The following is a 23,416-nucleotide window of genomic DNA, read 5'->3' on the forward strand; positions in this document are numbered from 1 at the left end:
GAAACTATTTGCAGATGACATGACACTATATATCGAAAACCGTAATGACTTTGCCAAAAAGCAACTAGAATTGATGAAGGAATTCAGTAATGTCAGAGGATAAAAAATCAATGTACATAAATCTTTTGCATTCTTGACACTACTAAATGAAGCAGCAGAAAGTGAAATTAAGAAAACAATCTCGGGGCACCTGGGTGGCTCAGGGGGTTGAAGCCTCTGCCTTCGGCTCAGGTCATGATCCTAGGGTCCTGGGATCGAGCCCCGCATCAGGCTCTCTGCTCAGCGGGGAGCCTGCTTCCTCCTCTCTCTCTGCCTGCCTCTCTGCCTGCTTGTGATCTCTGTCAAATAAATAAATAAAATCTTTAAAAAAAAAAAGAAAACAATCTCATTTACAATTGCATCAAGAACAATAAATATATAGGAATAAACTTAATGAAAGTGGTGCAAGACCTGTACTTGAAAAATCTAGAACACTGATGAAAGAAATTCAAGATCATGCAAAGAAACAGAAGACAATCCATGCTCGAGTTGGAAAAACAAATATTGTTAATATGTCTATAGTACCCACAGCAATCTACACATTTAATGCAATCCCTATCAAAATACCAAAATCATTTTTCACAGAACTAGAACAAACAATCCTATAGTTTGTATGGAACCACAAAAGACTAAAAAAGCCAAAGCAATCTTAAAAAAAGAAAAACTAAACTGGCAGTATCCCAATTTCAGATTTTAAGTTATATTACAAAGTGGTAGGAAAAAAAACAGTATGATACTAGCATTAGAAAAGACATATAGATCAATGGAATAAAACAGAGCATCCAGGGAGGAGTCAGGATGGCAGAGAAGAAGCAGGCTGAGACTACATCAGGTAGCAGGAGATCAGCTAGATAGTTTATCAACCCATTGCAAACACCTACAAACCCAACATCAGATTGAAGAGAAGAAGAGCAGCAATTCTAGAAACAGAAAATCAACCACTTTCTGAAAGGTAGGGCAGCAGAGAACTGAATCCGAAGCAATGGGAATATAGACCATGGTGGGGAGGGGCCATCTCCCGGCAAGCGACAGAGTAACAGAGCACTAGATCAGGACTTTTAAAAGTCTGCTCTGCTGAGGGACATTGCTCCAGAGGCTAAACCGGGGTGAAGCCCATATGGGGTCAGCATGGCCCCAGGTCCCACAGGGTCACAGAAGGATCAGGGGTGTCTGAGTGTCACAGAGCTCACAGGTATTAGAGCAGGGAAGCTGGCTACAGAGACAGAGCCATGGAGTGAGCTCTCAGCTTGGCGTTACGTTCAACCGGTCACAGGCTGGGTGAGCTCGGAGCACAGCCAGAGGCCAGGGAGACAGAAGTGATTAAGCGCTACTCTCTGAAGGCGCACTAAGGAGTGGGGCCCTGAGCTCTCGGCTCCTCTGGGCCAGTGATTGGGAGGCTGCCATTTTCATTCCCATCCTCTGGAACTCTACGGAAAGCATTCAGGGAACAAAAGCTCCCGAAAGCGAACCCAAGCATATTACTCAGCCCGGCTCCTGGTAAGGGTGGTACAATTCCACCTTGGGCAAAGACTCTTGAGAATCACTACAATAGGCCCCTCCCCCAGAAGATTAACAAGAAATCCAGCCAGGACCAAGTTCACTTACCAAGGAGAACAGCGGAATTCCAGAGGAGGAGACAGCAAAGCATGGAATTCATGGCTTTCTCCCCATGATTCTTTGTTTTTGCAGTTAATTTATATTTTTTTTAATTTTTTTTTTCTTCTTCTAAATTTTTAAAATTTTTACCCCTCCTCTTTTAACGTTTTTTTAACTAGTTTATCTTAACAATACCTTTCATAAAAAAATAATAATAATCTTTTTTTCTTATAATTGTTTGTATTTCTTTGGTGTTAGTTGTGATCTTTCCTCTTTCACTCATGATTTTATTTATTTGGGTCCTTTCTCTTTTCTTTTTGATAAATCTGGCCAGGGGTTTATCAATCTTATTTATTCTTTCAAAGAACCAGCTCCTAGTTTCATTGATTTGCTCTATTGTTTTTTTGGTTTCTATTTCATTAATTTCTGCTCTGATCTTTATGATTTCTCCTCTCCTGATGGGATTAGGATTTCTTTCTTGTTATTTATCCAGCTCTTTTAGGTGTAGGGTTAGATTGTACTTGAGACCTTTCGTGTTTCTTGAGAAAGGCTTGTACTGCTAAATATTTTCCTCTCACGACTGCCTTTGCTGTGTCCCACAGATTTTGAATTGTTGTGTTTTCCTTATCATTTGTTTCCATGAATTCTTTCAATTCTTCTTTTATCTTCTTGGTTGACCCATTCATTCTTTAGAAGGATGTTGTTTAGTCTCCATGTATTTGGGTTCTTTCCAAATTTCCTCTTGTGATTGAGTTCTAGCTTCAGAGCATTATGGTCTGAAAATATGTAGGGAATGATTCCAATCTTTTGATACTGGTTGAGACCTGATTTGTGACCCAGGATGTGATCTATTCTGGAGAATGTTCCATGTGCACTAGAGAGGAATGGGTTTTCTGTTGCTTTGGGATGAAATATTCTGAATATATCTGTGATGTCCATCTGGTCCAGTGTGCCCTTTAAGGCCTTTATTTCCTTGTTGATATTTTGCTTGGAGGATCTGTCCATTTCAGTGAGGGGAGTGTTAAAGTCCCCTACTATTATTGTGTTATTGTCGATGTGTTTCTTTGATTTTGTTATTAATTGGTTTATATAGTTGGCTGCTCCCATGTTAGGGGCATAGATATTTAAAATTGTTAGATCTTCTTGTTGGACAGATCCTTTGAGTATAATGCTGTGTCCTTCCTCATCTCTTATTATAGTCTTTGGCTTAAAGTCTAATTGATCTAAGGATTGCCACTCCAGCCTTCTTCTGATTAATTTCCACCCCCTCATGTTAAATCTGGAGGTGTCTTCGGGTCTAAAATGAGTTTCTTGTAGGCAGCATATTGACGGGTTTTGTTTTTTATCCATTCTGATAGCCTGTGTCTTTTGATTGGGGCATTTAGCCCATTAACATTCAGGGTAATTATTGAGAGATATGAATTTAGTGCCATTGTATTGCCTGTAAGGTGACTGTTACTGTATATTGTCTCTGTTCCTTTCTGATCTACTACTTTTAGGGTCTCTCTTTGCTTAGAGGACCCCTTTCAATATTTCCTGTAGAGCTGGTTTGATGTTTGCAAATTCTTTCTGCTTCTGTTTGTCCTGGAAGCTTTTTATCTCTCCTTCTATTTTCAATGATAGCCTAGCTGGATATAGCATTCTTGGCTGCATGTGTTTCTCATTTAGTGCTCTGAATATATCATGCCAGTTCTTTCTGGCCTGCCAGGTCTCTGTGGATAAGTCTGTTGCCAATCTAATATTTTTACCATTGTATGTTACAGACTTCTTTTCCCAGGCTATTTTCAGGATTTTCTCTTTGTCACTGAGACTTGTAAATTTTACTATTAGGTGACGGGGTGTGGACCTATTCTTGTTGATTTTGAGGGGGGTTCTCTGCACCTACTGGATTTTGATGCTTGTTCCCTTTGCCATATTAGGGAAATTCTCTCCAATAAGTCTCTCCAATATACCTTCTGCTCCCCTCTCTCTTTCTTCTTCTTCTGGAATCCCAATTATTCCAATGTTGTTTCATCTTATGCTGTCACTTATGTCACTTATCTCTCAAATTCTCCCCTTGTGGTCCAGTATTTGTTTGTCTCCTTTGCTCGGCTTCTTTGTTCTCTGTCATTTGGTCTTCTATATTGCTAATTATTTCTTCTGCCTCATTGGTCCTAGCAGTGAGAGCCTCCATTTTTGATTGCACCTCATTAATAGCTTTTTTAAATTTCTACTTGGTTAGATTTTAGTTCTTTTATTTCTCCAGAAAGGGCTTTTATATCTCCTGAGAGGGTTTCTCTAATATCTTCCATGCCTTTTTCAAGCCCAGCTAGAACCTTGAGAATTGTCATTCTGAACTCTAGAGCTGACATATTACCAATGTCTGTATTGATTAGGTCCCTAGCCTTTGGTACTGCCTCTTGTTTTGTGTTTTGTGGTGAATTTTTCTACCTTGTCATTTTGTCCAGATAAGAGTATATGAAGGAGTAAGTAAAACACTAAAAGGGTGGCAAAGACCCCAGGAAAATATGCTTTAACCAAATCAGAAGAGATCCCAAATCGTGCGGGGGGCAAGGGGGTGGAGAAAGGGGATAAAAAGAGGTTCAAAAAAAAGAAACAATTATAAAAAGAAAATGAATAAAAAAAAAAAAAAAAAAAGAAATATATATATATATATATATATATATATATATATATATATAAGATAAACTAGTTAAAAATGCTAAAAAATAAAAGGGTAAAAGATAAAAAAAAATTAGCAGAAGAAAAAAAAATGGAAAAAAAAATTAAATCAACTGCAAGACTAAAGAATCATGGGGAGAAAGCCATGAGTTCTGTGCTTTGCTTTCTCCTCCTCTGAATTCCGCTGCTCTCCTTGGTATTGAACCTGCACTCCTTGGTAGGTCCTGGCTGGATTTCTTGTTGATCTTCTGGGGGAGGGGCCTGTTGTAGTGATTCTCAAGTGTCTTTGCCCCAGGCGGAATTGCACCGCCCTTACCAGGAGCCGGGCGTAGTAATCCGCTCGGGTTTGCTTTCAGGAGCTTTTGTTCCCTGAATGCTTTCCATAGAGTTCTGGAGGACAGGAATGAAAATTGTGGCCTCCCGGTCTCCGGCCTGGAGGAGCGGAGAGCTTGGGGCCCCACTCCTCAGTGCGCCCTCGGAGAATAGCGCCCAATTACTCCCATCTCCCTGGCCTCCGGCTGCGTTCCAAGCTCACCATTCTGTGACCGGTTCAAGGTAACCCCGAGCTGAGGGCTCACTCCTTGGCACCGTCTCTGTAGCCAATTTCCCCATTCTAATACCTGCAAGCTCTGGGACATTCTGCAGGACCTGAGGCCACGCTGATCCCACATGGGCTTCATCCCGTTTTAGCCTCTGGAGCAATGTCCCTCAGCAGAACAGACTTTTAAAAGTCCTGATTTAGTGCTCCGTCCCTCTGCCGCTTGCTGGGAGCCAGCCCTTCCCCCCATGGTCTATCTTCCCATAGCTTTGGATTCACTTCTCTGCCAGTCTTACCATTCAGAAAGTGGTTGATTTTCTGTTTCTAGAATTGTTGTTCTTCTCTCCAATCTCCCGTTGGATTTGTAGGTGTTTTCAATCTTTAGATAAGCTATCTAGCTGATCTCCTGTACCTCCAGTAGTCTCAACCTGCTATTTCTCTGCCATCTTCAAAAATAATCTTTTTTGAACCTTCATTATTATAGTCATATTTTATCCTTCATTGTATCTAGCTTTTTTTTGTATACACAGGGTTTTTTTTCCTAAAAAATTTGGGGTACAACTTCTAATAGATCAAAATATACCCTAAATCTAGCTCCAAGACTTTTCTAATCTCCAGCCTGAGCAAAATCTCTCCACTTTCTTTTTCTTTATTCTCCCAAACAACTTACTTTATCAACTCTTTTTTTTAGAAATTAAAAAAAAATTTTTTTCATCTTTATAAGCATATTATATCACTTCATTGTGTTTACCCTTATATATGTTTTTCATTCTTTAAGATTTTGGGAGGTAGTTTCTTCTAAAAGACTAAAATACTCCCCAAATTAAGTGGGTGACCCTGTTCTAGTCACCAGTCTAATATATATATTTTTTCTTTTTTATATTTTTAAAATTTGTTTTCTTTTTTTAAATTTTTTTTCCTGAATTTCTTTTTATCCCCTTTCTCCCCACCGCCCCATGATTTGGGGTCTCTTCTGATTTGGTTGAAGCACATTTTCCTGGCGTCCTTGCCACCCTTTTAGTATTTTATTTGCTCCTTCATATATTCTTATCTGGACAAAATGAGAAGGCGGAAAAACTCACCACAAAAAAAAAAAAAAAGAGCAAGAGGCAGTACTAAACGCTAGGGACCTAATCAATATGTACATAGCACTTAATTTTAATATACTTTTCATTCTTGTTCTCACTTTTCTTTTTGCGTTAGACAACTTAAACAGTTGTCTAAATTAGACAAATTAGACAAATAAGACAAAACTCCTTCACAAAAGTATTTTGCAAAAAGTATTTCATTCACAAAAGCATTATTGCTTTTATGCACGAGGGAAAGCCACAGCACATGATGAGAAGAACTTAAGTCCTCAATATCAGATATGTTCTTCAAGGAAAGAGAAAACAAAGAGAAAAAAAAATTCCAATATTTGTATAGAACCACAGAAGACCCCAAATAGTCACAAAGAATCTTGAGAAAGGAAACAAAGCAGGAGACATCACATTTCCTAATTTCAAACTACACTATAAAGATACTATAATTAAAATGGTATGGTACTGGCATAAAAATAGACCTGTACACACCAATATGAGGAACAGAGTAGAGAGCCCAGAAATAAACTCACATTTACACAGTTAACTGTTTTTGATAAGGGAGCCTAGAATATTCATTGGGAAAAGAATGGTTTCTTCAATAAGTTGTGTTGGGAAAACTGGATAATCACATACCAAAAAATGAAATTAAATCTGTATCTTACATCACTTAACAAAAAATTAACTCAAAATGTGTTAAAATTTAAACATAATATCTGAACTGTAAAGTTCCTTGAAGAAAACACAGGAGAAAGCGCCTTCACATTGGTTGTGGTAATGATTTTTGGATGAAACACCAGAAGCACAAACAACAAAATAAAAAATAAGCAAGTGGGACTTATCAAACTAAAAAGCTTCTGCACAGGAAAAGAAATCACCAAAAAAATGAAATGCAAGCTATGGAAATGCAGAAAACATTGGCAAACCATATGTTATAGGAGTAAGTATCCACAATATATAAAGAACTAATAAAACTCAATAATAAAAAAATTATTAATTTTTAAAAAAAGACAGAAGAACTGAATCGACATTTTTCCAAAGAAGATATACAGATGGCCAATAGACACAAGAAAAGATGTTCAACATCACTCATCATCAGGGAAATACCAATCAAAACAATGATGAGATGTAATCTTATACCTGTTATCAAGAAGATGAGATAACAGGTGATGATGAGGATGTAGAAAAAAAGGAGCATTTGTGCACAATTCAGTGTGTGAATGTAAACTGGTTCAGCTACCAAGGAATACAGAATAAAGTTTTCTCAAAAAATTAAAAATAGAGCTACAATTTGATCCACCAATCCCACCTCTGTGTATGTATCCAGAAGAAAGAAAAGCAAGACATTAAGATACCTGTACTCTCATATTCACTGCAGCATTACTCAAGATAACCAAGGTATGTAAACCACCTAAGATGAATGGACAAAGAAGATGTGATATATACATACGACAGAACAATATTCAGAAAAAGGGAAATCCTCTTATTTGCAAGAATGTAAATGGACCTTGAGGGCCTTGTACTAAGTGAAAGGAGTCAGACAGAGAATGACAAATACTGTATGATATCATGCATGTGTGGAATCTAAAACAGCCAAACCCGTAGAAGCAGAGAGTAGAATAGTGGTTGCCAGAGGCTGAGGACTGGGGCAATGAGGGAGATGTTGGTCAAAGGGTACAAACTTGCAGTTAGAAGTTCTGGAGATCTAAAGCAGAGCACAGTGATGAGAGTGGACAAGACTGTACGACATACTTCAAAGCTGCTCAGAGGCTAGATCTTAAAAGTTCTCACTACGTGATCCAAAGGGGCACGTGCCCCGAATATTTATAACAGCAATGTTCACAATAGCCAAACTATGGAAAGAACCTAGATGTCCATCAACAGATGAATGGATAAAGAACATGTGGTATGTACACACACACACACACACACACACACACACACACACATACTAGAACACTATGCAGCTGTCAAAAGAAATGAAATCTTGCTATTTGCAATGATGTAGATGGAACTAGAGGTATTATTCAGCAAAATAAGTCAGTCGGATAAAGACAATTATCATATGATCTCTCTGATATGAGGAATTTGAGAGGCAGGGAGGGGAGTTTGGGGGGTAGGGAAGGTAAAAATGAAACAAGATGGGATCAGGAGGGAGACAAAACATAAGAGACTCTTAATCTCACAAAACAAACTGAGGATTGCTGAGGTTAGGGAGGTAGGGAGAGGGTGGTCAGGTTATAGACATTGGAGAGGGTATGTGATATGGTGAGTGCTGTGAAATGTGTAAGCCTGACAATTCACAGACCTGTACCCCTGGGCAAATAATACATTATATGTTAATAAAAATAATTAGTTTTAAAAAGTTCTCACTACAAAAAAGAAGGGATAATTAGGTGACTTAATAGAGGTGTTTACTAACACTATGGTGGTAATCACACTCTACTATGTATCCAATGAACACACTGTACCCCTTAAACCTACACATTGTATGTCAATTCTATCTCAATAAAATATAAATTATAAAATAAAATTTTATAAGATGCTCAATTTTGTATAGACAATAATATTCCAGAGATTTGGTCAATAGGGTTCTGGGATTCTTCCCTCAGTACAAAAAACTACATGAAACCAATTTAAAATATTCTGTTGAAACATATGTATGCTAATATTCACCAACAAGAAATGCCTGTGTAGCAGACTTTCTGCTTTATGAAAAGATATAAAACATCTGGCCACCCATTAGGGACATAACTCAAACCCCAGTGATACCAAATCTGTGGTATAAACATATGTTTTACTACTCTTGCTTTTCAAACAACATACAGTCTTATGATCAGTGTCTTTCAAGATATCCATTTAGCAGAATGGTCTCCATGGTAACAACATGAACACGCTGATTTGTATGTGCTTTCTTATCTAAGGCTGAATGACCAAGGTAGACCACTTGGCAGCTGATGTTTTCCATTATACAACATATGCTCCCCACAGAGCTCAGAAAATTGCTCCTCAGTCAATCTGAACCAGTTGATGTGGTAGCCAAAATGGCTGGTTGATCTTGCTGAGGCTCTGGATATTTGGGGCATCTTACAGACCAAAACAGACCCATTTTATTTACCATATGGTTGTCAAACTGTCAGCGCACTAGCTATGATTACAGACCTCACAGAATAATCGGCTGCAAGAAAGAGAATTGGGTAAAATCATGTGGATAATCATGTAGATGATCTGTGCAAAAACTAAAAGCATTTAAAACATGTGGATAAGGAATGTTTTTGTATTTTTATTCAGATATTTAATCTCATAGAGACACAAAACAAATTTTTCACGTGTAGTGATTCCGAAGTAGGATGATGACTGCTGCTTTTCTTATCTTCACCTACGCTGGCTCTAAAATTTACTCTCAGGAAGAGAGTAGTGATTTTTATGAGTGAAACTGGCATATGAAAGCTGATCAGTAAGAATTAGTTCAGTGAATGAATGAAAAACAAATGCAGATCAATATTTTTTAACAAGAAGTCCCTGATTGGAAATTCAATAGAGGGTCTTGATTAAAATATATTTGTAGTTTCACAATTTGTAATATAGAATCACAAGAATTTAGTTTTTAATCTAGTGAGAAAGTTTATAAATAGAAATGAATAAATATGAGGCTAAAAGAGATTATGCAACTCAGTAAAAGATACAGAACAGCTAAGTAGTAGATTGTAATCAAGTCTAAGGTTTTCTAATGTTAAGTCTCATCTCCTTTAAAATTCAATATGGTCCTCAATATAGTAGATGAATTTGACATATTGCTAAGGAAAACAATGAGGGGAGACTTTATCCATTTTCCTCACTGCTGTTTCTGAGAAGTTGTTGAATAAATAAATGTTTAAAGTCACAAATGCTAAAAACAAAATTTTAAGAATTTAAGAAGAAAATGGAGAAAGAAATAAAACACACAAAAAAGGATAAACCTTAAGGAAAAGATTCCTATTGCATTAAAATTAAACTTTTCTTTATTACAAAGGACCCACAAATGAACTTAAAAAGAAGTTATTTGCAATGCATACAACCCAAAAGAATTGTAACTCTTAATTTTTAGGGAAACTAAAATTGAATGATCTAACAGAAAAAAATGGACAGAGGAACAGCAGTATGACAGAATCGTTGACTTTGCTGGGATTACAAATGCAACAATACTAGGAAATACAGATTTCACCAATAAAACAGTTTCATGTAAGCTGTTTCAGTAGTCTTAGAACCCTAGAGAGAACACTGACCAACAAACAGTGGCTTTGATTGGAGATAGCCAGCTCAGGACCCTCATTTAGGGAAAGAGCCAGAGGAAATAAAAACATTCACTTCACTCCCTTACCTCATTCTGATCTCTTCCTAGAGTTCCCTATTGGATAAACCTAACCAGAAACCAGAGGGGTATGAACTTGCTGATACAGTCCATATGGCTATACTTCCAGCACAGGTAGGGGTGAAAAAGGTAGTTTATCTAGAGAAATTAAAGATATTTGGTAGAGAGGCTCTGATGCTTGGTGACCAAAAAATTGACAAATGTCTGTTATTATTAAGTCTTTGTTAAAAAGTATTTAAAACACTATTTAAAAATCTTTAATGGGGAGGAGCACCTGGGTGGTTCGGTCAGTTAAGCCCCCAACTCTTGCTTTTGGCTCAGGTCATGATCTCATGGGTCCTGAAATCCAAACCCATGTCTGGCTCCACACTCACTGCAAAGTCTGCTTGAGATTTTCTTTCTTCTCCTCCCTCTGGCCCTCCGCATCCTCACACACATGTGCATGTGTGTGTGCCTGTGTGTGCATGCGCATTTTCTCTCTCTCAAGTAAATAAAATCTTTAAAAAATCCTTAATGGGGAATTTAAAACTTCTTTTACATTATTATAAAAAGTCTAGTCTTAAACACTATATAATAAACCTGTCTTTTGATTTAAGTGCATAGATTTTCTTCTGAGAACATATTTTACAAAACAACATATTCTAAAATTAGATTACAAAAATAGGGCATTTTAGCAAAACCATTTTCAAATAATTTTTTGCTACTTCACAAAAAGAGTCCTTGAGGGATAAGTATTTTTAAAATAATTTCTAGAAACAGTATAGAGAAGTATATTTATTCTCCCTGTTCTACAAGATTCTTTTATGTTCTATAATTTGTTTTTATCTTAACACTATCTGCTTTGGGCCTTTGCAAATAGTAATCTAAAATGTAAGAATTCATTTTACTCACTTGGCTACTCTTTTAATTACACTTTTGATGGTACTGAAGGAGCATCCTCACAGCCTAGTTCTCTCTGGATTTAGATGGAAGTGTATAAATTGAAGTCCAGTGGAAGTACTTCCAACAGTGTTCCAATGAGTTTCGAAATGGCTTTCTTCACTATATGAGCCACGTAGCATCCATATTCATTAAGATAACCCAAACTACGACTTAAAGTTTTAGTTCTTAGCTCAACTCATCCAATATTTATATCTTGAGTATCTTCTAAATGTTCTAGATGTTTGGGCTATATCACTAAATTATATAGAAAGATTCCTATGGTCTTGAAGCTCACCTTCTAGCAGTGGAGACAAACAATAAATAATAAACATAATAAATCCATAAACTGCATAGTACATTAGAAGTGGATGCAAGCTGTGGAGGAAAGAAAAAGGAGAGCAGGATAAGAAGGACTGGGATAAGGAACAGGTTGCAGAATCAGTATTAGCTCCATTGATTGACAAGGCAATATGTGTACCGAGATTTGAAATGTTAGAGTTAGCCAATGATATAGCTGGAGGAAGAAACTGCTAGAGTCCTTTTACATCTTCTTCTTTAAAAAAAAAAAAAATTATTTATTTATTTGCCAGAGTTAGAGCAAGAGAGAGAAAGAGCATAAGCAGGGGGAGCAGCCGGCAGAGGGAGAAGCAGGCTTCCTGCTGAGCAACGAGCCCTATTGCAGGACTTGATCCCAGGACTCTGGGATCATGACCTGAGGCAAAGACAGATGCTTGACCAACTGTGCACTGAGGAATCCCTCTTTTACATCTTTTAATGGGGAGCTTATCAAGGTTTCATTTTCAAGTTCCTCATAATCATAGATGATATTTTGATGTTATTTTGTTATTATGAATATAGCTTTTTAAAGATAGTCAATGAATCATCATACTTAGTCAGTTATTCACTTTTCTGTTCCCCCCACATACCATTTTTACTCATGGTATTATTATTTGAGGCCAATCAGTCCCAATGACTGACTTGTCTAAGATATAGACAATCTTATTAATGAGTCACTACCTAATATCCTGCATGATTCAAGAATATCTTGAAACAACAGTTATCTGGATTGCCAAATCCAGGAAGAAGATTAAAGGACATTCTTTAAAAAGATATAGTCAGTACTACAGCATCTAATTAAACAGATTTCTATTAGGGGGTGAAAATGTCATTACATTGGCTTTGGTGATGCTGTGATTAGTCATTCAAGGAAACGTGCCTAAGCCAAATGAAAGTCCAAACAGTCATGAGCTTTCTAATAACATGGCTACTCTAGAATTCTTCCTCAAAGATCAACATCAAGTTCATTGAGCAATAGTTTTCAGAAAGTATCACATTCTAGGTTTTGAAAACTCAGACAACACCAGCACCATTATTTTATCTGTTATTCTACCATATTTCTGTTCAATTAAAATGTGTCAGAGATTACTAGAAGTGTTTCTTTTGGAAGGGATGTGGTTCAAATTTTCAATCCCTTTGGAAATGAGGGAAAACACGGCACCTTCACACAATGCTGGTGTGATATAAGTTATTACAAGTACCCTGGAGGATAATTTGCAATTAGGTACAAAAAGTCTAAAAAAGCATATTCTCTTTAATTCAGCAATCCAACTTCCAGGGATAGAGGTATTCTAAAGAAACAATGACAGCTATACATTTAATTTCGGGTGAAAAGGATGTTTATTGTAGAACTTTTAAGATAGTGGAATATTAGAAACAATCATGTCCTGTCACTATTAGGAGCATGTGGGAGCATGTCAATAATTGGTAACAAAGTATGCAATAGCTACACAGAGCCATCAACCATGCCATCAACTATGAAATGATGTATTTGGGAATACTTGGAACCAGAAAACATCATTATATTTAATTTTTAAAAAGTTAAAAATGGCATATAAATTATAAATTTGTTTTATGCACATAAGCATATATGTATAATATGCATGCATATATATTTGTATATACATATACACACATTATATATATAATATATATACACATACATATATATACACACACACACGATGTAGAAAGAGAAAAGACAGACACAGAGACAATGAATTTTAGATAACATTAGGCTATAAGAAACATTAGATTCCCATATCTCTCTAATTCTAATTTAATATCCTCCAAGCTTCCACTCATTGGATAATTAGACAATTTAGTCTGTCATTGTTAGGGCCTCCTGCTACCACAAACAAACTTAAAAATAATATTGGATTTAAGTGATACCAGGAAATATATGTAGGGACCAGGTTATAAATCCACAGTAGTTAGCATCTCTTCCTTACTCCTAAGTGACACCTTATTCTTATCAAGTATGGCCCCAACCATTTGTCTCTCAAGCACTACAGCTTCTGGAAGTTTCAGGGATATTTCTTTCTTTTCTTTCTTTCTTTCTTTCTTTCTTTCTTTCTTTCTTTCTTTCTATCTTTTTTAAAGATTTTATTTATTTATTTGAAAGAGATCACAAGTAGGCAGAGAGTCAGACAAAGAGAGAGGAGGAAGCAGGCTCCCCATTGGGCAGAGAGCCCAATGCGGGGCTCGATCCCAGAATCCCAGGATCATGACCTGAGCTGAAGGCAGAGGTTTTAACCCACTGAGCCACCCAGGTGCCCCAGGGATATTTCTCATAGTCAGTGCCACCCCTCCCCATTGGCACACTATTGGCACCCTATAATTATTTGGCACCCTATAATTATTTCTCAATGTGGAGATCCCCCACTCCAGGGAAAAGAATTAAATTTTGCCTGGTTCTTTGCTTTTAACTCTTTCTCTCAAACTCCTCCCTTTAGAGACACATTGATCCTCAGAAAGGTAACTGAGTCCAAAATCTCTTGACTTTCACAATGGGTTTGGAAGAATTAACAGGGAAACCAATTCTTTTTCCTGTTCAGAGAAGTAGGGCAAAGAGAGCTTAGCACCTGTTTATTTCTTGATTGCAAATCCTATTACATAAACAACGTAGAAAAAATTTAATATTAGAGAGGTAGACAACAAAACAGTGTTCATCATTGGGTGCAAGGATAGTGAGTAGTTTTTAGTTAGTAGGATTTTTCTTTTTGAGCTTTTATTTACTTATCCATTTAAATAATCTCTACCCCCAACATGGGGCTTGAACTCACAACCCTGAGATCAAAATTCACACACTTCTCTGACTGAGACATCCAGGTGCCCTAATAAGGTTGTTTTTTACTTTAGGTATTTTCCTAATTTTCTACAACAAATATACAAAAATAGATAAAAGTTATAATTGGAAAAAAATAAACATTTCATGTTTAATGGAAAAACCATCCTAAAGTAAATTGATAGTTGCCCCCCCTTCAAGAAGAATCATCAGGTATACTGGCATAAGAATATGCTAAATGCTTATTAGCTAGGAATTATTCACAGTCAATGTGATAAGTCTAACCAGATCAAATGCAGAATCCCAGAGACTATATATGGACAGAAAGCATGTGGAACCACAGAACACATGAGGCTGAGATTGAGATTTTAAAAAGTACATATATATAAGGGTGAGGACGGAGAGACAATTCCCTTGGAACTGAACAAACCAGTACTTAGCCCTTTATGGAAAGCCCACTTTTGAATCTTAAAATATAAATGGCAACAAAGGGAAACAGTAGTTAGGTAGTAGAGAAGAGTCTGTTGGCATTTTGTCCAGGGCTATGATGTAGAAAAGGAAAAACAATTTCAAAAAATTTCAAAAAAACAAATTCAAAATAAATATTGGAGAACAGATTCTGTACTACCATAGTTTTTCCTATCATATCCAGTCAGCAACATACTAATCTCTGTAGAGCTTTCCTCCAAATTAATTCCTAGAGAATTATCTTAAGACCAATATTACTGCTTTTCTTGACCATTTACTCATCCAGAGACCCAACAATTTTAAGGGCATAGCACAGTTCTAAAGAAACATTAGCAGGATAAGAGAATATAGAGAGGAAAACCAATATAGATATGGTGGATGGGTCTCAGAAGTATTTCAGATCTCATAATGCAGAACAACATTTTTTTCTTAGTCTTGTGGATAATAAGAGGCCATGATAAGTTTTGAACAGGGGAATAGCCATGTCAAAATCTGGTTTCCAGTAACATGAATTTAGCAGCAGGAAAGATTGGGTGGGGAAAACTCTGGAGCAAAAATAAAACAAAAGATAACATAAATAGTTAAGTGGATATAATGGTGCTGCTTACCAAATGGATGTAAGGATAGGGGTTTTCATTCCAACCATGTCTACTCTTATTTTGGTGACTTTAACATTCCAACTAGCACCCTGGTTCTTTAGTGTGTGATTTCCTTTCTTCTCCTCCTCCTCCTCCTCCTCCCCCTCTCCCTCCTCCTTCTTCTTCAAGATTTTATTTATTTATTTGACAGAGAGAGACACAGTGAGAGGGAACACAAGCAGAGAGAGTGGGAGAAGGAGAAGCAAGCTTCCCATGGAGCAGGGAGCCTGATGTGGGGCTCCATCCCAGGACCCTGGGCTCATGACCTGAGACAAAGGCAGCCGTTTAATGACTGAGCCACCCAGGTGCCCCAATTTCCTCACTTCTTACTAGTCCTTACTCCACCATTTTTTCTACCACTCACTCACATAGTCACATTCTAGCTTTTGTCAATACAAAAAGTGGCACTATTCCATAGGACCCATCTGTCACTTCATGGTTCAGCAGGATGGATTTAGTTTCTCTGGCTGGAGAGGTGGGAGGTCCTCCATCCTTCTCCACTCCAAATGTGTTCCTCCTACAGGGTAGGAAATAACTGTCTTTGATAAAGGAAGAGAGTATCATGTATCATGGCTGATTAGTATAATGCCACACTAAGGAAAAAATGTCAGATCAAGAACTCAATTCCTCTCACTACTTTTATTTCTTATTTCATGAACTCGTAAGAATATGCAGACTTATGGCTCTTACTTCCCATGACTCCATTTTTTCATGGGGTTTATAACCAGTTCTGTTGATTTTGGACTGTAAGTTCCAAGACAAGGGCTTCATGATTACACTAAACTCTCTGGTTATCAGTTTTTACAACTGGTCCCCAGAGATGTGGGATGCATATTTGTGAGAAGTAGGTCAAAAGCCCCTTATTTTAATCATAGTAGATTTAGGGAAGGATTTTCTTTTCTGAAGTTGTATTGATTGAGTTTTTGTCACTCAGAATAAGGCTTAGTGACATAAATATTTCCATCCAAGTTTAAATTCTACATTTCTCTGTTGTTAAGATGTTTTTCTCTATCAATTAAATCATAAAGACATATTTTGTCACATGTCAAGAAAAACTGAGTCAAATCAATTCCTCTTTAGAATAATAGTATAAATCAATAAAATCTATTGATAAGGACTTGTAATGAATCTGAAATGTTAAAACATTTCTTAGTTGTAAATTCAATCCTCTTTGCAATCCTCTTTGAGAAGTGGTTGAGGTTCCTTGGGTATATCTCTTTATTCATATGTAAGATGAAAATAAATATATTTTAAATTATAATGAATTTTCTATTGGAAATCCCTATTTATGGGGAATGAGGGAATCTTTTTAAAAAATGTTTAAGCCAATCCTTTCCTAAAACCATAAGAGGTTCGGATTACAAATTTTAGAGTTGAAAAAGCAAGGAGCAATTTCAGGCTCTGATTTATCTTTTAAATTTGCATATACCTTAGTCTGACAAACTAAATTTTCTCAGTCTCTGTAGAATTTAATGTCTTACCTATACAACGCACAAGTCATCTTATTGTTGTATTTTTTTAAGTATCTTTTCTTTTAAATTTTGTACTTAAATTCCAGTTAACATACAGTGAAATACTAGTTTCAGGTGTAGAATTTAATGGTTCAACCCTTAACATACAATAGCCAGAGATCATCATAATACACTCCTCAATCCTTATCACCTATTTAAGCCCTCCTTCCCGCCCACCTCCCCTCTAGTAACCATCAGTTTATTCTCTATATTTTACAGTCTATTTCTTAGTTTTCCTCCATTCCCCCATATGTTCTTTCATTTTGTTTCTTAAATTCCACATATGAGTGAAGTCCTACAGTATTTGTCTTTCTCTGACTGGCTTATTTTGCCTAGCATAATACTTTCTAGCTCCACCCACATTGTATGTGTGTATGTATACACATACAATACATACATACATATATATGCATACATATATATACACATATACAATATGTACATATTTATACATATACATATATGTATATATACCACTTCTTCTTTATCCATTAATGAGTAGATAGACATTTGGGCTCTTCTCAAAATAATGCTGCTGTAAACATCGAGGTGCATACATCCCTTTAAATTATGATTTATGTATCCTTTGGGTAGGTACCTAAGAGGCAGTTGCTGGACTGTAGTATAGTTCTATCTTTAACTTTTCCAGGAACCTCCATACTGTCTTCCACAGTGGCTGCACCAGCTTGCATTCCCACCAACACTGTAAGAGGGCTCTCCTTTATCTGTATCCTCACTAATGCCTGTTGTTTCCTGTGTTGCTACTAAGTATCTTCTAAGGGGCTCCTGGCTGGCTCAGTTGGTTAAGTATCTGACTTTGGCTCAGGTCATGATCCCAGGATCCTGGGATCCAGCCCCACTTCAGGCTCCAGTGCTCTGTGGGGAGTCTGCTTCTCCCTGTCGCTCTGCCTCTTGCCCCTCTTGAGCTCTCTCTTTCTCTCAAATAAATAAAATCTTTTTTAAAAAAAGTCTCTTTTAGGGCGCCTGGGTGGCTCAATGGGTTAAAGCCTCTGCCTTCAGCTCAGGTCGTGATCCCAGGGTCCTGGGATGGAGCCCCGCGTCAGGGTCTCTGCTCAGCAGGGAGCCTGCTTCTACCTTTCTCTCTGCCTGCCTCTCTGCGTGCCTCTCTGCCCACTTGTGATCTCTGTCAAATGAATAAATAAAATCTTGACAAACCATAAGTGACTCTTAATCTCACAAAAAAAGTCTCTTTTAAGGAAAAACACCATTTCTCTTTGTTTTTAGAATTTTCCTCAGCACTTAGCACTACCCTTGAAACATGGTAGGTGCTGAATAAATATAATCAGAGCTATTCTTCCTAATATAGTTTCTGGTGTATTTGATTAGGTGTTTCTAAACCTGTACCTCGCAGAATCAGTTGGATAACTTGAAATCCGGGTTTCCCCTGACTCTCTGGAATCATATGGGGGAAGGAGTCCATAGACACTGATGTAGCCTCTCCATGACATTGGGCGTTGCTCATTACTTTCAACACTTAACATCTAACAGCCAGTGCTCATCATAAACTATTAACTGAAATCATAATTACCACCCAGGCTTCTCCACCTTCCCTCTCTCAAACCCCCTGCCACAAAACCACTGTCAGGGGTTCTTGCTGAGGCTGAATTCATTTACATGCTAAAGAATAAGGTGTTTAAATGCCATGGCCAAAATTAGCACTTAGCTTTGTATTTCCTAGGATACCACATATAAAATGAAACGTCCACATAAAACATAAGATAGGAAAGACTTAGGAATTTGGAGTAGGAAGGCTTGGGTTATGGAACCTCTTTTGATTTTCACCAATTTGCACAAGAAACTTCACCACCCCGAGCTTCAGTTTTCTCATTTGCAAAATGGGAATGATGACAGTACATGGTAGGTTTGCAAAGATTAAGGAGACATACATGTGCCTCCCCCAGTGACAGGTACTAGCCTACTGGTCTCAGTGTGCCACACTTCCTCTGAGACCATGGACATGACTTTCCTCTCTTAGGGAGGTGGGGAGAGCATCTCAGATGGCACTTAACCTTGTGTCCACACTGACTCAGCAGTCAGCAACCTCTGCCACTCCCGTCCCCTGCTGCATGCTCCCCAGGATCCCTATCAAGTTCACTCCAAGTTCTAAGACATCACACACAGACTCGAAATCCTATAAATGCAATATAATGCAACAGCAAGGGGAAAGAGAAATGAACTGTGAGATTTATGTAATAAATGTGTGGGAGCAGAGAGGTGAGGCTGGAATCATCATGAAAGAATATGGTTTTTATGTCTCACTAATATCCTTCATTAATTATCTAAATATCAGCCTATTTAAGTAAACAAGAAAGAAGAAAGAATAATTTACCCATGCAAAATGTCTCAAGTGTTCTAGATCCATTGAAAGATTGGTGTGGGGGGATTAAAAAACATGGATACCTCCAGAGCTTGGAAGAGCATATAATTAGAGTTCCAACAATAACGTGAATAGCATAGAATACTGTGAAACTTCTCACCTGTAGAGTTCTCATTTTCTCATTGCCATAACTCTCTGAGATAGACAAGGAAGATGTTATTGTCCCCAGAGTACAAATGAGAAACTCCAACACTGTCCAAAGGCACTAAGTCATGCTGCGGAGTGAACCCAAATTTCAGTGGATTACAATGACAACGGCTTATTTCTTTCTCACATAAACAACTGTTGTCTCTTATCTCCTTCATTCTAGGACATGGACTGAAGCAACAACCCTGTCTCATGTGCATGGCTGAGGTAAAATGGCAATAGTAGAACCCCACTGTAGCTTTTAAAGCTTTCACTGGAGTTTAGCATACTACATTCTGCTGACATTTCATTGGCTAAAGCGAATCACGTGTCCAAGACTGTTGTTAGGAGGAGGGGGAATATAATCCTCTTATAGGAAAGAGAGAGTGAACCTGGGAACAACAGCATGCACAGAGACAGAAATCAGAGTTGGAATTTAAAGTGGGGTTTTCAGATCCTCAAATGTAGACACAAACACCACCAGTGGTGAATGAGCACAGCAGGTGCTGAAAACTAATCCACTGAGTGAGTGAGTGAAGGAGAGAAAAAAAGGATGGAGAATGTTACCCATTCATTTTCTCCTTCCCTGTGTGAGGATTCTTTTGGATAATTATTGAAACTTACAATAGCTAGACATCAACCAAACGGTATTTTAGATGCCTACACACACCTTAGGACTTTGTCAAGATTGAGCCAAGGAGAGGAGGACTATTACCAGAAATGTACCAACACGATCTAAAATGCATGCCACAACAGGAATATTTGTCCACGTGATATTAAGCACTGCTATCCTTTAAGAATAGACCTTGAATGAAGAATAAAGATGCTAATTCTTACCAGTAGGAACATTGAGAATGATTGACAGGAGACCCAAAATTTCTGATTCTGATTCCTATACAAATATATATGCTCATATGAATGAAGTAAAAGATTGAGTTTGTAAAGTGTATTGTTAAGAATGCACACCTACGTAACAAAATGAAAAACTGATTATTTTAATTTTCCCTTTTCCCCCAATTAGACTGACAACCTTTTTGCTTCATCATTTAACAAGTATTTACTGTGTGAGCATTATATGCCAAGAACTAGTTAAGATATGAGATATAAATTTAAAAAGAAATAAAAACTCCTTGCTCACATGAAACTTCCTTTTGGTGCAATAAATGTAATTATTCCTCTGTCTGCATGTACAAGAAAATAAAATATATAGAGAGTCAGAAGGTAATAAATTCTATAGAAAAAAAATGAAAGGAATAATAAATCCCTGAGGAAGCAGTTGGTTGTAGGCAAATTAATATTAAAAGGTATTTGATGTTTTCAATAGGTAGATTCAAATTTTGAGTTCAGAGAAGAGGTGCAGCTTACGATAAAATTCAAGAGTCACCAAAGTATAAATTCTTTAAAGTCCCGAGACTGAATACAATCATCAAGAGAGTAACAAAGGCAAAGAGCAATGTTTACGAATCAGGGAGATGAGAAGGAACCAGAAAAGGAGACTTGTAAAGACCCGTCAGCAAAGTAGGTAGAAAACCAAAAGAGTATGGTAAAATAAGGAGAAAAATAAACTCAAGATGTTTTTAAAGACTTTAAAGTGAGAACTGAAAACACACACACACAAAAAATCCTACAGGAGAACACAGATAGTCATTTCTCTGATATCAGCTGTACCAACATTTTTCTAGATATGTCTCCTCAGGCAAGGAAAAGATAAGCAAAATATAAACTACTGGGACTACATCAAAATAAGAGCTTCTGCACAGCAAATGAAAGTCAACCTATAGAATGGGAAGAATTACATGAAAATGACATATCAAATAATGGGTCATTATCAAAAATATCTAAAGAACTGATACTACTCAGGGGCATCTGGGTGGCTCAGTGGGTTAAGCCTCTGCCTTCGGTTCAGGTCATGATCCCAGGGTCCTGGAATCGAGCCCCACATCGGGCTCTCTGCTCAGCAGAGAACCTGCTTCCTCCTCTTTCTCTCTCTCTCTGCCTGCTTCTCCCCCTACTTATGATTTCTGTCTGTCAAATAAATTTAAAAAAAAATCTTTAAAGAAAAATAAAAAAGAACTGATACTACTCAACACCCAAAAAACAAATAATCTAATTAAAAATGGGCAGAAGACATGAATAGACATTTCTCCAAAGATGACATACATATAGCCAACAGTCACATGAAAAGATGTTCAACATCATTCATCATTAGGGAATTGCAAATTAAAACCAAAATGAAATATCATCTAACACCTGTCAGAATGGCTTAAATTGAAAACACAAGGAACAACAAGTGTTGGAAAGGACATGGAGAAAAAGGAACACTCTTGCACTGCTGGTGGGAATGCAAATTGGTGCAATCACTGTGGAAGGTAATATGGAGGTTTCTTAAAAGAATTAAAAATAGAACTACCCTATGACCTAGTAATTTAACTACTGGGTATTTACCCAGAGAAAAGGAAAACACTGATTTGAAGAGATACACACATCACTATGTTTATCACAGCATAGCCCAATTATGGAAGCAGTCCAAGTGTCAATTGATAGATAAATGGATATAGAAAAAGTGGTGTATCTATATAAATGTTATTCAAACATAAAAAGATGAAATCTTGCCACTTACAAAAAAGATGGATCTAGATAGTATAATGCTAAGTGAAATAAGCCAGTCAGAGAAAGACAAATACCATATGATTTCATGCATATGTGGAATTTAAGAAACAAAAAAATTAGCAAAGAAAAAAAGAGACGAACAAAGAAAGAAAAAAAGAGAGAGAGAGAGAAGGAGAGAGACTTAACTATAGAGAACAACCTGATGGTTACCAGAGGTGGTGGGGGATGGATAAAAAAGGTGTTTGGGGCACACCTGGGTGGCTCAGTGGGTTAGGCCACTGCCTTCGGCTCAGGTCATGATCCCAGGGTCCTGGGATCGAGTCCCGCATCGGGCTCTCTGCTCAGCAGGGAGCCTGCTTCCTCTTTTCTCTCTGCCTGCCTCTCTGCCTACTTGTGATCTCTCTCTGTCAAATAAATAAATAAATAAATTCTTTAAAAAAAAAAAAAAAAGGTGTTTGGAGGGCTCCTGGTTGGCTCAGTGGGTTAAGCCTCTGCCTTCAGCTCAGGTCATGATCCCAGGGTCCTGGGATCAAGCCCCACGTTGGGCTCTCTGCCTCCCGGGGAGCCTGCTCCCCATCCACCCCCCCCCACCTGCCTCTCTGCCTACTTGTGATTTCTGTCTGTCAAATAAATAAATAATTTTTTTTTAAAAAAAGGTGTTTGGGATTAAGAGTACACTTATCATCATGAGCTCTGAGTAACATATAGAATTAATCAATATATTGTACACTTGAAACTTAACACTGTATGTTAATGATAATGAAATAAAGTTAAGAAATCTTACAATAATAAATAAATAGAATCAGATTCAATGCCATCGGCCAAGAATGAGGCTTAAGAATAGTTAAGTTACGATAGTGTTTAAAAAGATGACAGACTCAAAATAGTCACTTATGCTAATCTCTAGGTCTCTAAACCAAGAACTAATTATACTTTCAGCTCTCTCAGAAATGGAGTTTTAAATGAGTCAATCAGGAATCTTCTGACTATGAGTTAGGTAATCTGTCAGATAGACCCCTGCCATCCCCTAAAGGAGAGTAACCTTGAAATAACCAACTTATTATTTTTTTTCCCAGTATAACTTCCTTGTTCCTGCTCCCTTGTGCCTATGAAATCTTCCATTTGGGGCAGCATCTTGGAGCTCCTTTCTATCTACTAGATTGGATGCTGCCCAATTCGAATGAAGTTTTGCTCAAACTTGTCAATTTTTAAATATGCCTTAGTTTATCTTTTAAAAGTTGAAAATAATTGCTGAGAAGAGACTAGGAAAATGAGCTGCTATGTGTCCTGTGGCTGGACATGTACCCCATGGTGGCTGTGGTAAGGTACAGGCAGGATTCTGTTTCAGTGAAATTA

At 37.4% G+C, this 23,416-nt stretch overlaps 1 long non-coding RNA gene across 4 annotated transcripts in view; it reads right to left on the reverse strand.

The window, feature by feature from the left end:
• Window positions 1-23,416, reverse strand: part of LOC132015322 (uncharacterized) — a 249,038-nt gene that overhangs the window by 115,265 nt on the left and 110,357 nt on the right. Inside the window, exon 2 of one of the 4 annotated variants that reach the window (XR_009403621.1) lies at window positions 191-338. The exons of the other annotated variants lie outside the window; for them this stretch is intronic. This is a non-coding gene — a long non-coding RNA (uncharacterized LOC132015322). The remainder of the gene's footprint in view (window positions 1-190; window positions 339-23,416) is intronic. 4 annotated transcript variants of the gene reach the window in all.

The sequence above is a fragment of the Mustela nigripes genome, chromosome 4 (assembly GCF_022355385.1).
Source record: "Mustela nigripes isolate SB6536 chromosome 4, MUSNIG.SB6536, whole genome shotgun sequence".
Classification (NCBI taxonomy): Eukaryota; Metazoa; Chordata; class Mammalia; order Carnivora; family Mustelidae; genus Mustela; species Mustela nigripes.